This window comes from Macrobrachium nipponense, chromosome 27 (assembly GCF_015104395.2).
Source record: "Macrobrachium nipponense isolate FS-2020 chromosome 27, ASM1510439v2, whole genome shotgun sequence".
NCBI lineage: Eukaryota > Metazoa > Arthropoda > Malacostraca > Decapoda > Palaemonidae > Macrobrachium > Macrobrachium nipponense.
This window is the reverse complement of record NC_087216.1, coordinates 17,565,228-17,580,227: the sequence shown is the minus strand read 5'-3', so window position 1 is coordinate 17,580,227 and position 15,000 is coordinate 17,565,228. Positions and strand designations below refer to the sequence as shown.

At 33.3% G+C, this 15,000-nt stretch overlaps 1 protein-coding gene across 2 annotated transcripts in view; it reads right to left on the bottom strand.

Moving 5' to 3' along the window:
* Nucleotides 1-15,000, bottom strand: part of LOC135200877 (UBA-like domain-containing protein 2-B) — a 141,076-nt gene that overhangs the window by 31,039 nt on the left and 95,037 nt on the right. The window lies entirely within an intron of this gene.

Here is a 15,000-nt window from a genome sequence, read left to right as displayed (position 1 = left end):
GACTGAATCACATATTAAACTATATACATCCATATATACATACGTACATATATAAGTGTGTACAAGTATTAGCACATTTCAGTTTTAACTTGAGAATGACTTGCAACCAAAGGGATTTAAAAATGAACAAATATGTCTCTACCTTGACCAGGATTCGAACGCATGCCTCTTGGGGTTGGAGTAAAGACCCCAGTGGTTCAAAATATCTAAGAGAGCAAGTGGCAATGGGTTCAAATCGACGCTCAAGGTAAGAGAAAGAGAACTCAGATACAATCCTCTTTGGTCAAGTGAATTCGATATTAAAAAGTTATTTGTAGTCTAATAACTGAAACCCTAAACACTACGTGTAAAATTAGTACAAAAAAAAAAAAAAAAAAAAAAAAAAAAGAATTTGTATGTAGAAATAGCTTACATATATTTTTACACAATTCATATGTATATATGTAGTTATAAATTTTGCACGTGACATTCTTAGGCTTATAATATATATATATATATATATATATATATATATATATATATATATATATATATATATATATATATATATATATATGTATGTATGTATATGCTATATAGATAAATAGATAGATAGCTAGTATAAACATACATACACACCATCCACCACAACTTCACTAAATTAAAATCTATCCCAACAAGCGAGTCTAGAAGCAGTCCCCCCCCCACCCCCCCCTCCTCCCCCCCCCCTCCCCCCCCCCCCCCAACCCCCCCCCCCCCCCCCCCCCCAAACAATAACGGCATAAACACAGAGCCTATGTCCCTCAGCAAATCAGAGTCCCACCCCCAGAAAATGACACAGTATCTCGACCAAGAAAAAAAATAATATGAACTTGAGAAAGATACTGTTGCCGGCTTTATTTTTAGGTACTGATTCAACGAACAGGTTCTTCCCGCTTGGGATGGGACCGCAACTGTCTGTGTCTGTCTGTCTGTCTGTAAGAAAACCATGATGGACAAACATGGCTGGACGAGATGGGGATAAGTTAAACCTTTTAAATGATTCTGTCTGTCTGTCTAGATTACTGGAGGAAAGTCATGATGGACAAACATGGTTGGATGTGATAAGGAGCAGTTATGCCTTTTAAATTATTCTGTCTGTCTGTCTGAGAGGATTACTGGAGGAAAATCATAAAGGACAAACATGGCTGGATGAGATAGGGAGCAGTTAAGCCTTTTAAATTATTCAGTGTCTGTCTGTCTGTCTGTCTCAGATTACGGGAGGAAAATCATAAATGGACAAACATGGCTGGGTGAGATAGGGAGCAGTTAAGCCTGTTAAATTATTTAGTAAAAACCGAAGGTGGTTTAAATGCTTAGAGGAATATCATAAAATCCTAAAAGATCCTCTGATTATTAGATTAAGAACAAATGAAAAAAATATGAACAATAATGCCTAGGAAAATGAACGCAATGTCTAATTGATAAAATGACAGATGAAACCAAAATTAATTTAACAGCTATAAAAATCCAATAAAATGACAGAAAACCAACTCTATAAGGATTCATTCTAAAACGACTAATATAGAGGGCCTTTTTAACTGAGTAATGACGAATGAAATTGCTAAAAAACAAAAGCGACCACCAAACTGAGAATGTCACATCGAATGTAAAAAATCTTGTCAAGACTCCTAACAAAGTAATAAAAAAAAGACAAATAAAAAGAATAAAAGCGCACCAGTAGAATAAAAAAGATTAAACATGAGTCACAGTGCAACAGCGCGTAAAATAAGGAGACAAATATTTACCCGGTGCATTGTGGACCCAATACGTTGCTAAGTAAGATGTTATCAATTTAACTTATTTATTTTCATTCGCCGTTTATATACAGTGCTCAATTCTGTCAAGGATTAGTAAAATATTACTACACAGATATTTAGACTTTATATTATTATTATTATTATGAACTGTTCCTAAATATGACTAATTTTTTTATTATATTTTACGGTAGGAAATTATTTTAACTTTGTTATCAAGTTACTATTATCTATATTTCATTTTACTGTTTACATACAGCGACAACGTCTGTTAAGGATTAGTGAACGAATTACATTTCAGTGGATTTTTCAATGGATTGGATTTAACAAAAAAAATAACTAAATAAATAAATTAATTAATTAAAGTTAATTGTTCCTATAAATAGTAAGAATGAAATATGAAAAATAGGAGAAACGATTGCTTCTTTGATATTCACACACACACAATATATCATATATATATATATATATATATATATATATATATATATATATATATATATATATATATATTATATATATATATATACTATATATATATGATGTGTGTGTGTATATAATATATATATATATATATATATATATATATATATGTGTGTGTGTGTGTGTGTGTGTGTGTATAATATATATACAGTGCTAGCAACCAGCCAGCCATTACCGTCTACAATTTACAAAGTGGCCGTTTTACACACGAGAAAAGATACGGAAGTTATAACAGCCGTGGCAGGATGCTTGGCTCCTCTCCAAAAAAGGCACTAAGTTGGTCATGTTTACAAGTAGCGGCCAACACTTCCTCCTCGTCGACCCCCCCCCCCCCACCCCCCCCCCCCCCCCCTCCCCTTCCCCCCGCCCGGGGTCGCTCTCTCTTCTCTCTCTCTCTCTCTCTCTCTCTCTCTCTCTATCTCTCTCAGCAATGCTGTTATAATAACTACATACTAAGTTAACACACCCCCTACCCCTCTCTTTTAGTTTAGCTATACTAATGCTGTACTCACAATATGGCAAATTAACACAGGTAGGCATTCCAATTTAATCTACCTTTAAATTTTGTTTTCATATACCTCTCTCTCTCTCTCTCTCTCTCTCTCTACTCTCTCTCTCTCTCACACACACACAGATTATATATATATATATATATATATATATATATATATATATATATATATATATATATTACAGTATAAATTGTACATACACCACACACACACACATATCCACATATATATATATATATATATATATATATATATATATATATATATATATATACATACATTGTCTTAAAAAATTACCAATATTAATTTTACAATGGAAAAAGAAACATAATCTAAATTAGCCTTCCTAGATATTTGGTCTCCAAGGAAAATGAAAGTTTTAGTACTTCAATTTTCAGAAAGAAAACATTTACTGGGCTCGGTTCCAACTTCTAGTTTCTGTTTTCTAAATTTCAAACTTAACTCGATATATACCTTACTCTACCGTGCTCTGTCTCTTACCTCTACCTGGTCTCTCTTCCACAACGAAATTACTTTTCTCCTCCAGTATTCTCTAATAATTGCTTTCCTTCTAAGATCTTTTATAGAAGTTTTAAATAAACTACTCAATAAAGGGTTCTGAACAGCCTATTAGTTTTAATGTCCCTAAGCTCCCTCTTTATGCCAGTTTCCCGTATCTGTTAAATGACAATTTTCGAAAAGAGTTTACCAAGATTGTGCACAGATATTTTGGAGACGTAAATCTAAAACTTATACCTAAGAATCCCATAAGACCATGGCTCGCTCTTCAAGTTTAAAGATCGGCTCTGCCCTTGATGACGTCGGGTGTCGTTTTATGAATACACTTGTCCCAGATGTAATCTGGGAAAATATATGGGATCTACCCGGCGTCTTCTCAGGGTCAGGGCCGATTCCCATCGGGGCGTTCGTTACAGAACTGGGTGTAAATTTATCTAACCCTTAAACATCTTATATAAGGAAGCACACTATTAAATGTAAAGCTACAGTCAAATACGAAGATTTTAAAATTATTGGCCAAACAAGGGAACCCACCGAACTGTATGTATGTATGATATATATATATATATATATATATATATATATATATATATATATATATATATATACTATATATACATATATATATATATATATATTATTTATATATATTATATATATATATATATATATATATATATATATATATATATATTATATATATATATATATAATATATGGAAAAAATCCCGCTTGTCATAACTATCTTTCCGGAAAATCCTCTCGGCCAACTGCAGATTTCTTCAGCGAGTTCAAAACATCGAAGATGAAACGAACCTCCTTCAAAAATGAAATGAAACAACTTTACAAGTAAATAAAACAAGTGTTGGTTTTCTTAGTCTGTATAACAGCAGGGCAGAACAAACAAATAAAAAACAAAACAACACTTCCCCTTCTGAACTATTAATAAGCAATTCTGGGAGTTATACTTGGATGATGGGCTGGATACGAGAGAGAGAGAGAGAGAGAGAGAGAGAGAGAGAGAGAGAGAGAGAGAGAGAGAGAGAGAGAGAGAGAGAGAGTCTATGTGGAAAAATGCCATAGAGTAATTTTAGATTTTTATAGAATTGGTAATTTTTAAGACAAAATATATATATATATATATATATATATATATATACATATATATATATATATATATATATATATATATATATATACGTATATATATAAATAAAGATAAATGCCACGAAGGAAAAATAAAAAGAAGGAGTCTGCAAGATCTTTCGACTTTAAAAGTCCTTTACTGAGCAGATACTGACATAAACACGAGAAAAGACAATACAAGAAGGTTCGTATAACTGACAGATATGGGATTATAAAGGGATTAGTACCCAGAATCACGTTCCTGACTTTCGCGATTCAGTTATTTATATATATATATATATATATATATATATATATATATATATATATATAATATATATACGTATATGTATAACCGAATACCACAGGAAAATGAGTCAGAAATCCAAGTGCTTTCGCCTAAACTAAAACATTATCAAGGAACGCTGAGATTAAAACTATTTATGATATTGCATTGAAACTTGAATACACAAGGTCTTTTGTAGATGTGGCATGGAAAATAGCTAGAAAAACACTTTATTCAACTATTGACAAACTTGAATTTAGTAAGCATAATATTCTAAAATTACCCTATGAGGAAAGGTTTTTAGAAATTCCTAGAATTTTAAAGCTTTTTAACATAAATGTTGTTTTCAGTAATATTAATGTCAAGAGTTTAGTAATAAAAAATTCTCCTAAAGATCTTCCAGGCTGCATATACGAAATTCCTTGCAAAAAGTGTGATAAAGTCTATTACGGACAGACCGGTAAATCTTTCACAACGTCTCAAACAGCACCAATATTCTGTGAGAATTGGGCAAATATCGAATGCATTATTCGTACATATGAGAGATTTAGATCATCCTATTAGCTGGAGTCAAGCAAGAGCCCTAATCCCATGTAATGACACAGTTAAAAAAATATTATTGAATCTTGTTCATCAAGTCAAATAATGGAAATGTTCTAAATTTTAAGTCTTGGTTTATTTAAACTTGATGCATTCATAATGAAAAAAGCTGTCGATAAATATAAGCATCAAAATTAATATATTCGGTTTTTACATGTTTTGGACTGTACGGATACTTTGCAATTTCGGTTAGGGTTAAATATATGTTTAGGTTTGTGACCGTGTGATATCCGATAATCCTGGATTATCTCTTTAATTTTTACGCTCTTGACAATAAACTATCTGGTATTCTTGATCTTGTGCAAGGTATATATACTATATATTCTATATACCTTGGATCTTGTGTACCTGAGACCTTTCTCTCCAATTGTATTTCATTCTTAGTAAAGACGAAAGCGCTTGGATTTCTGACTATCATTTTCCTGTGGTATTCGCTTATTTAATAAAGTATCGTGCATCCACCGTGATTTTTTAAGCATATATATGTATGTAGGTATGTATATAATATATATATATATATAATATATATATATATATATAATATATATATATATATATAAGTATGTATGAAAATATATTAATATAATAATATGATATATGTATAATGTATATGTATATATATACACACATAAAACTCCAAAGTGAACTTGTTAGATAGTGTTCTGGTAATATACTATATATATGCATAAACATTATACAGTAATATTCCCTAAATACGCTTCATGATAACATTTATGAGAACATATTTTTCCCTAAAAAAATTAATATAAAATCAAATATGTGGATTCACTCTCTTTACAGCTGTAAGCCCTCATTAGCTTTTACGGTAATAAACAATATCAAAACGCCAACCACGCTAATAAACCAAAGGAAATTATTTAATAGGTCAAGGCAACTCGCCCCCCCCCCAAAAAAAAAAAATAAAATAACATGAGATGATGCTTATACTTATTATTATTATTATTATTATTATTATTATTATTATTATTATTATTATTATTATGCAGAAGATGAACTCTATTCATATCCAAAGAATGAGGTGTTAATTTGAAAGAAGTAACAGAAGGTAACAGGATAGATATAAGGATATAAAAACAGAAGAGATCGGTTATTGGAGAAAAATATTAATTAAGATATTAACCATTTTTTTAAAATTAAGTAAACCATAAAATACAAGGAGAATTGTTTTAGGGTCTAGTTTGTTTGTTTGTTTGTTTGTATGGTGTTTTTACGTAGCATGGAACCAGTGGTTATTCTGCAACGGGACCAACGGCTTTACGCGACTTCCGAACCACGTCGAGAGTGAACTTCTACCACCAGAAATCACACATCTCTCACACTTCAATCGAACTCGCGGCCACCGAGGTAGTGCGCAAACACCACACCGACCACGCCACTGAGGCGCACTCTTTAATTACGGTTCGATAATCTTCTCAAATTCATTTGAATAATATTACATCTCCTGCTGCACGTAAAGCTTAAAACATCTTTTTTTTTTCTTTTAGCTTGATTTTTTTTCTTTTAGCTTAAAACTTAAATAATTTTTTTTTTTTTTTGCTTAAAACAACTTTCTTCGTTTAGCTAAAAACATCTATTTTTTTATCTTAAAACATTTTTTTTAGCATAAAACATATATTTTTCATTTAGCTTAAAACATCTTTTTTTTTTTTTTTTTTTTAACATTTTTTTGGTCAGTCTATCTTAACATTACCAACACTTTTGTACCCCACCGCGCTTTTTTTTTTTTTCTTTTTTTTTTGTTTTTCTTTTTTTTTTTTTTTTTCCTCCATAATTGCACACTGCCTGGCTGCGCCTTGAAAGGGCCCACTCATGAACCGTTCAAGTTCCTATTTATGATCACTTTCTCCGTACCTTTGAGTCCACTTGGTCACTTGCAGTACCTTTGTCACTTTTTCCTTTCCATTCGGTCTGGTCGTATTAGCATCGAACACGCTTGGAATTTTCCAGCTGGTGAACACGCCGTTCAAAATGCATTTCATTTCTTCCGCTAATGATCAATATGTAGCTCAGAGCCATTTCTTTTTCAGCCAGTAAAATTACTTTCGAAAAAGTACTTAACTGGTTCCATTAATCATCAATATATACTTAGGAGTCTTTTACTTTTCAGCCAGCGAAAACACCTTTTAAAATATATTGAATTTATTCCACTAATAATCAATAGTATATATTTCAGAGCCATTTCCTTTTCAGCAAGAGCAAAAACACCCTTTAAAATATATTGAATTTATTCCACGAATATCAATATATATTTCAGAGCCATTTCCTTTTCAGCAAGAGAAAAAACACCCTTTAAAATATATTGAATTTATTCCACTAATAATCAATAGTATATATTTCAGAGCCATTTCCTTTTCAGCAAGAGAAAACACCTTTTAAAATATATTGAATTTATTCCACGAATATCAATAAACATCTTTTATGAAATATATCTAATTTCTTTCACTAATAATTATACACACCTGAGAGCATTTCAATTTACAGAATTATTCACTTAAATATACTCCTTTCTCTACTCTGAAAGACTGCATTCACTACAGGAATTCTGAAAATAGCGGGCAGCACGTTAAACACAGAAAATAAAATTTCACGTAAAAAAAAAAAAAAAAAAAAAAAAAGGAGAGAGAGAGAGAGAGAGAGAGAGAGAGAGAGAGAGAGAGAGAGAGAGAGAGAGAGAGAGAGAGAGAGGACATGAATTCGCAGTATACACCGATACCTGAATACACAAGCACATGCAACTGCAGCAGGAACCTGTCAAAAGCAACGCGGATGTTTGCATGCGAACGCTAGTGGGCGTGCGAACACATTTCTTGGGTATGAAGCCATTCACCTAGAAATGACTGGGTAAAAAAAAAAAAAAAAAAAAAAGAGAGAGAGAGAGAGAGAGAGAGAGAGAGAGAGAGTCCATCTGATTTTGGTATCTGCCAGTAGAGAACACTGCATAAAAACGTTTCAAACGTTGATCAGAGATCGCGGAGCACTATCTGGTAAACAAAAATACATAAAATGAAATCGAAAGCGAAATTGTTATAAATAAACAAATGCGGGAGAGGAAACACAGAGTTTTAAGAGCATAATGTAAGTCAAGGGTGTGGAGCATTGTCTAATATAAATATATATTAACACTGAAGCCAAAACCCATAAAATATCAATAAATAAATGAAGGAAAGACGACACCAAATCCATTAAAAGTCACAAGTCATACCAACTCCGCATTTTGAGAAAACAATACCTGTCGGAGGCGACTTCTAAGGTTACGCAACGCCCTGGCGAGGATTATTCATGTGTGACGCTATAGGCCACTGGGTCAATACAAGCGGTTAGACAATGTGACGTGAGTAAATCATGGTTACGTTTCTATAATTGCTGGAGAAACAAATCCACGGTTATGTATGGGAATAAACTTTTATCAACAAAATCTCTACGCAGGGTATTCGGAATCTGTTCGTTCCGCATCATGACTTATTATTATTATTATTATTATTATTATATTATTATTATTATTATTATTATTATTCTATAACTCAGAAACTGAACCCCATTCATACGGAAAACGCCCACAGGGGCCGACTGACTGAAATTCCAGCTTCCAAAACACACAGTGTTCACTAGAAGAAATACAAGAAGAAAAAAATAAGTTAATAAATGAACAACCATATAAAAACGTAACTTATCACTATTTACCTTCATCGCCGTTAGAATTCGACAGACAAAAAAAAAAAAAAAAAAAAAAAAAAAAAAAAAAAAAAAATGATTAAGGGACAAAAACTTTAAAAATTGTCTGGCATCCTCATTCAAAAGCAACGTCCACTAAAATAGACACAACGAATACACTGTAGTCAGGCCAAAATAAAATGCGCTTGATGACTCACGAATGAATGAGATCCGCGCTTACTAAATTACTCATGAAGTGAGAAGAGGAGTCATCAGGTTCAACTATTACGCAAACGTTTATATTTAGACTCTTCGTAACGCCAGTCAATCAGTCTTATAAAGCAGTGTCAGTATTGTCAGTATTCGGGGTGTCCTGAAATGTTATCTCGGGGCGAGGGCATTTTCTCTCTCTCTCTCTCTCTCTCTCTCTCTCCTCTCTCTCTCTCACACACAATCAGAAACTGTTTCTGGCAAATCAAATTTCAACTGTATTTGTAGTAGTATTTTTCTTTTGCGATGCCAATTTACAAGGCAAAATCAATCAATCAATCAATCGACCAACAAAATCTCTCTCTCTCTCTCTCTCTCTCTCTCTCCACACACACAACAACGCCAAGATGTCTCACCAGCTTCGTTAAGCAAACAGGAAAACGTTCATATCCTGTAGCGCATAAAGAGAAAATGAGATTAGGCCATTAAAAGAAGAAGCAAAAAAAAAAAAAAAAAAAAAAAAAAAAAAAAATCGCTTCCGTTCCATATCGCCAGGTCTCCTTCATTTACCAGCCCTCGGTGTGACCCCTTGCCAGTGCAGACAAAACACAGGCTACATGTTTTCAAGATCAGAGATGAAAAAAGTGTGTCTAAAAACATGGGTAAATGGAAGCAAATTAACAATAACAATAATAATATTAAGAGAGACAATTATAAACTAAACGTACAACCAAGTATATTATCACTGTTACCAACCATATAAGCAATATTCTTCTTTTTTTACCACATATGCTAAGGTGCAATTTGCACCATTATCACCGCACTCTGCACCATAACGCCTTTTTTTTTTTTTTTTACAAACACCACGATACCGGTATTTTTCTCTGTCTATACATAAGCGAAAATAACAATAGCCTAAATTAGGTTCAAATCTGCATTAACATTCAACTATCTGAATCGTTAGGTAAAATACACGGGCTTTGTAAATTCTGTTCTTAATTCTTCACAGGACAAAATTAACATAAGACTGATTGACAAATAACAATTCCTCAAACATGACCTTGTCATCTAAATAAATAACAACAACAACAACAACAACAACAATAATAATAATAATAATAATAATAATATCAACAACACAATTTATGCCAAAGTTTACAGACGCCACAGGAACAATTATATATTCAAACACGCTGGCGGTACAATCAACATCACTAGCAAATTAAAAACATCACAATTCTCAAACAAACAACACGAAGGCTACATGTCACAAACGCTGCGTGCCGAGTGTGTGTGTGTGTGTGTGTGTGTGTGTGGTTGTAGTGTCTTGGCCCTGTGCCAAACCGGGACGCCGAGTGGCTTCTGAATCTACAGAGCGAATTTGAATCGAAGTTCCTCTCTCCCACGCGACCTTGGTTCGTCTTCGTTCGTCGTCGGAGTCGGAGTCGTCAGCGATTGTAACGACGTCAGCGATTTTAAGTTATGGAAATCGCGGGCGCCATATTCTTATTCTTGATGGACGAAGCAGACAGGGTCCGGACTAGGAACATTTGCATCGCCTCCTAAAGGAGCCCTTTTTAAACCTTCAGGAGGAATAGGTGCTCGGAAAAAAAAAAAAAAAAAACAAAAAAAAAAAAAAAAAAAACCTTAGGAGCCTAATTTGAGCGGTAATAGCGTCATCAAGAGAACAGTCAATTCGACGGGACTGGATGTGGTTCTATTTACGTTTGGCTGTGCTTGGAAACTTAAAAAATAAATAAATACATAATACATAAATAAATAAAAATAAAAAAATGGCCTTAGAAGCCTAAATCAAGAGAACAGACAATTCGACAGGACTGGGCGTGGTTCTTTTTACATTTGGCCAGTTATGAGAATTCGAAGTCATATGTATCTTCTGTGATACCTCAAGACACATCATAACACACACACACACACACACACACACATATATATATATATATATATATATATATATATATATGTATGTATGTATGTATAACTGAATCACGAAAGTTAGGAACGTGATAAATCCTTAAAGATAAAACAGAACTACTAGGCAAATTATCAGTCAAATCTCCTTCGCTACCTTACTTGTACGGATTAGTCAAAACGCACAAAGAAAACAACCCTATGCGGCCTATTATCAGTACTGTTGGTTCAATTTCATAATAAAACTTTCGAAATATATCACTAAGATCTTGTCCCCGTTACTTGGAACCATCTCCGATTCTCATATATATAATTCTCTAGATTTAGTTGATAAATTAAACAAAATTGCTCTTTGCCCTACTGATAGATTCGTTAGTTTTGATGTATGTTCTCTTTTTACTAAAGTCCCTATAGACTCTATTTTAGAATATCTTAGTAATGAACTAACTCAGCATGAATTACCTCTACCTATAAGTCACATTATTTCACTCACAAGTCTGTGCATATGTGATTGTAAGTTTATTATATTCAATGGTGGATTTTATTTTATCAACAAATATTTGGCATGGCAATGGGAAATCTTTTATCCCCACTACTCTAAACCTGTACATGGAATTCTTTGAAAAACGCTACCTACCTAATATCATTTATATTCTTGTAAAGTGGTATCGTTACGCTGATGATTGTTTAGCTGTTCTCCCTGTCGGTATTGATGTAAATGATTTACTCTCTAAATTAAATAACCAGGTACCATCGATTAAGTTTACTCTAGAATTAGAAAAAGACAATTGCCTCCCTTTCTTAGATGTTTTGATACATAGAGAACCATTTCAATGTAAATTCAGTATTTATAGGAAACCGACCAACAACTTAACTTATGTTCATTTCTTCTCAGGCCACCATCTTAACATAAAAATATCAATTTTTTCCTCTATGTTTTTACGAGCATTGCGCATTGTCAGTCCACAATATTTTGGATCAAGAAATTGAGTACATAAGAAAAAATAGGGAAGATTTATGCTATCCTTCACATATATTAGACATTTGTTATAAATAAAGCCCGCAAAAAGTTTTATAGTGTAAGTAACACGCAGCAAAGAAAATTCTAAGAACATTCTCATTTGTTTGCTTATTTTAATGGATTTGCAAACCATTAAATCATTGTTAAAAGCTTTTAATGTCAACCTTGTTTTTTCCTATAATAACACACTAAAAGGAATGTTTAATAAAAAAAATGGCCCCAGAGAAAGCAACAACATAATATATAAAATTCCATGTATGGATTGTCCCTCATTTATCTCGGACAGTCCAGCAAAGGCCTAGAAGTAAGGCTAAGCCAGCATAAAATATTCTTGTGAAAACTGGGCAAAAAATCCAATGCAATTTTCATTCATTTAAGTGAAAACAACCACCGAATAAAGTGGGATGATAGTTCAGTAATTGCAAAGTCAAGAGATGTCTTATTACGAAATCTTTTAGAATCTGCTTTAATACAACTTACTTTTCATTGTAATTTCAATGTTAGTCATGGCCTTTTCATTTAGACCCTTGTATCTGTAAACATGTTTAAGAATGACTCAAAGATATAATTACTGACTTAAATAAAAATCAGTTGCCTTAGAGTGATTATTTTTGTTGTAATGTATGTCTGTCCGTGTTGTGAATATGGTTTTGTTTACCAAGTTCTGAATAGCTGTCACCTATAATCCTTTAATTGTCTGGACCTTGTATCTGAGATGATTGTCTTAAACCTTTAATTGCACCATTGTTATGCTTGTTTGGGAAGGATTTTCATCTTCCAGGTGTGTCGGATTCTAGGTAATAATCTCTTATAATCCCTATCTGTCAGTTATACGAATCTTCTTGTATTGTCTTTTCCCGTATCTTTGTCAGTCTCTGCTCAGTAAAGGACGTTTACGTCGAAAGATCTTGCAGATCCTCATTGCGTTTATTTTTCCTTCGTGGCATATATCTTTATATAATATATATATTTATATATATAATATATATATATATATATATATATTTATAATATATATGTAATTGCTTATTTGTCACTAAATAGTGCGACAATACATTTAGCCAAGGCCCACAGGAAAAATGAAAGGAGTACCAAGCAAGCGCTTTCGTGTACCTCGAAAAATGTGTTGAGATAACACGAAAGCGCTTGGTACTCCTTTTCTTTTCCTGTGGCCTTGGTTCTATATATATATATATATATATATATATATATATATATATCCTCCTTACTTTTCCTGTGGCCTTGTTCTATATATATTATATGATATATATATATATATATAGATATTAGTATATAATATAAATATATATATATACATTATAAGCTATCCGTCTTCATTTTCACCGGCCTGTCACTACATCTTGCAATAATAAGAACAAGCAAAACAGAGCAATCACTCGACAGCGTGCTGATGCAAATCGTGCGCATAAATAGGACGAACCAAAACCGCTTTCGACCACTTTTTTATTTTCTTATTTATTTAATTTAATTTTCTTTATTTTTTGTGCCCGTTTCGAATTCCTGGCACAATCGATCCATAACCAACAGATCGACTACAAAAACACACAAACCATTCATGACACGGAGTGAATCGAACCTTGTGTACAAGATATGAATGACGCGCGTGATTTAACCGTTCGATAGACACCACTCTATTGAGACACGTCAACACGAATTGAAGGTTTTCTCTGGAATACTACTCTCTTCTTCCAGTGATGTGACCAAGGATACGTGTTATGTAACTGAGATTTTCATTATCCCAGTTCGCACAGGTAGATTGACAGGCCACCATGAACTACATGATTGGACAGAAGCCAGCTACTCAATCCTTGTTGAAAAGAGAACAGATTTTAGGCCAAAGGTCAAGCACTGCGAACTGTGAGGTCATTCAGCACTGAAAGGGGAAACTGACAATAAGAAGGTCTGAAAGGGGTCACAGGAGGAAAACCTCAAAGCAGTTCCACTAGGATACAATTTTAGCAGAGGGGTCAGATGGAAGAAAGAGAATATGAACGGAGGTAGAGTAAAAGAAATGGAAGGGGTTGCAGCCAGGGGTCGAAGGGACGCAGCAAAGGTCCTTTGTGATGCACTGACGGCATTATCCCCCTACTTGGGCAACCGTTGTTAAACTTATTCAAATGAGTAGATAAAATCGCTTGTAAATTATCTAAAGCAGTTTCTGTTGCTTTCCATTTTCCCATTAATCTAAGTAATAACTTCCCCAAAGCAACGTGAAAAAGTATATACATATAACGATCAATGACCCAGAATCTCCCGACTGGAATCGATGTCAGCAACAATTGAATGAGGCTCGTGTGACCTCTACGTTTCTACTTTGAAAATAAATGTACTTTATTTTTATAAAAACCACAAAATCAAATGCATCGTCTCGTTCTATGTATGGAATCTAATTCAATTTAACACTCAACTATGGATACTAAATCAAACATTCTGCGTGCATAAATGAATACATAAATGTCAATTTAGCTTTCTATAAACATTATAAAACTCGAACTTATCTGTCTGAAAAAAATCCATGTCTGGCCATCGAAAGCTAACTGGAACAGAGAGAGAGAGAGAGAGAGAGAGAGAGAGAGAGAGAGAGAGAGAGAGAGAGAGAGAGAGAGAGAGAGAGAGAGAGACCTGACTTCAGAATTTTGAACGGCAGTGATGTAAATTACAAGTATTTCTTTCAAATATTCACACCGGCACACATACAAAACTTATACACGTCAGAATTATCTTTCACATCACAGCGATAAAATACCCTCCTTTCACTGTTATTTTCTCTAATGTCAGAACTCAAATGTCAAGATCACTGAGCATACACCGATAAATCTGCAGACTTCACAGCCACATAGCCAC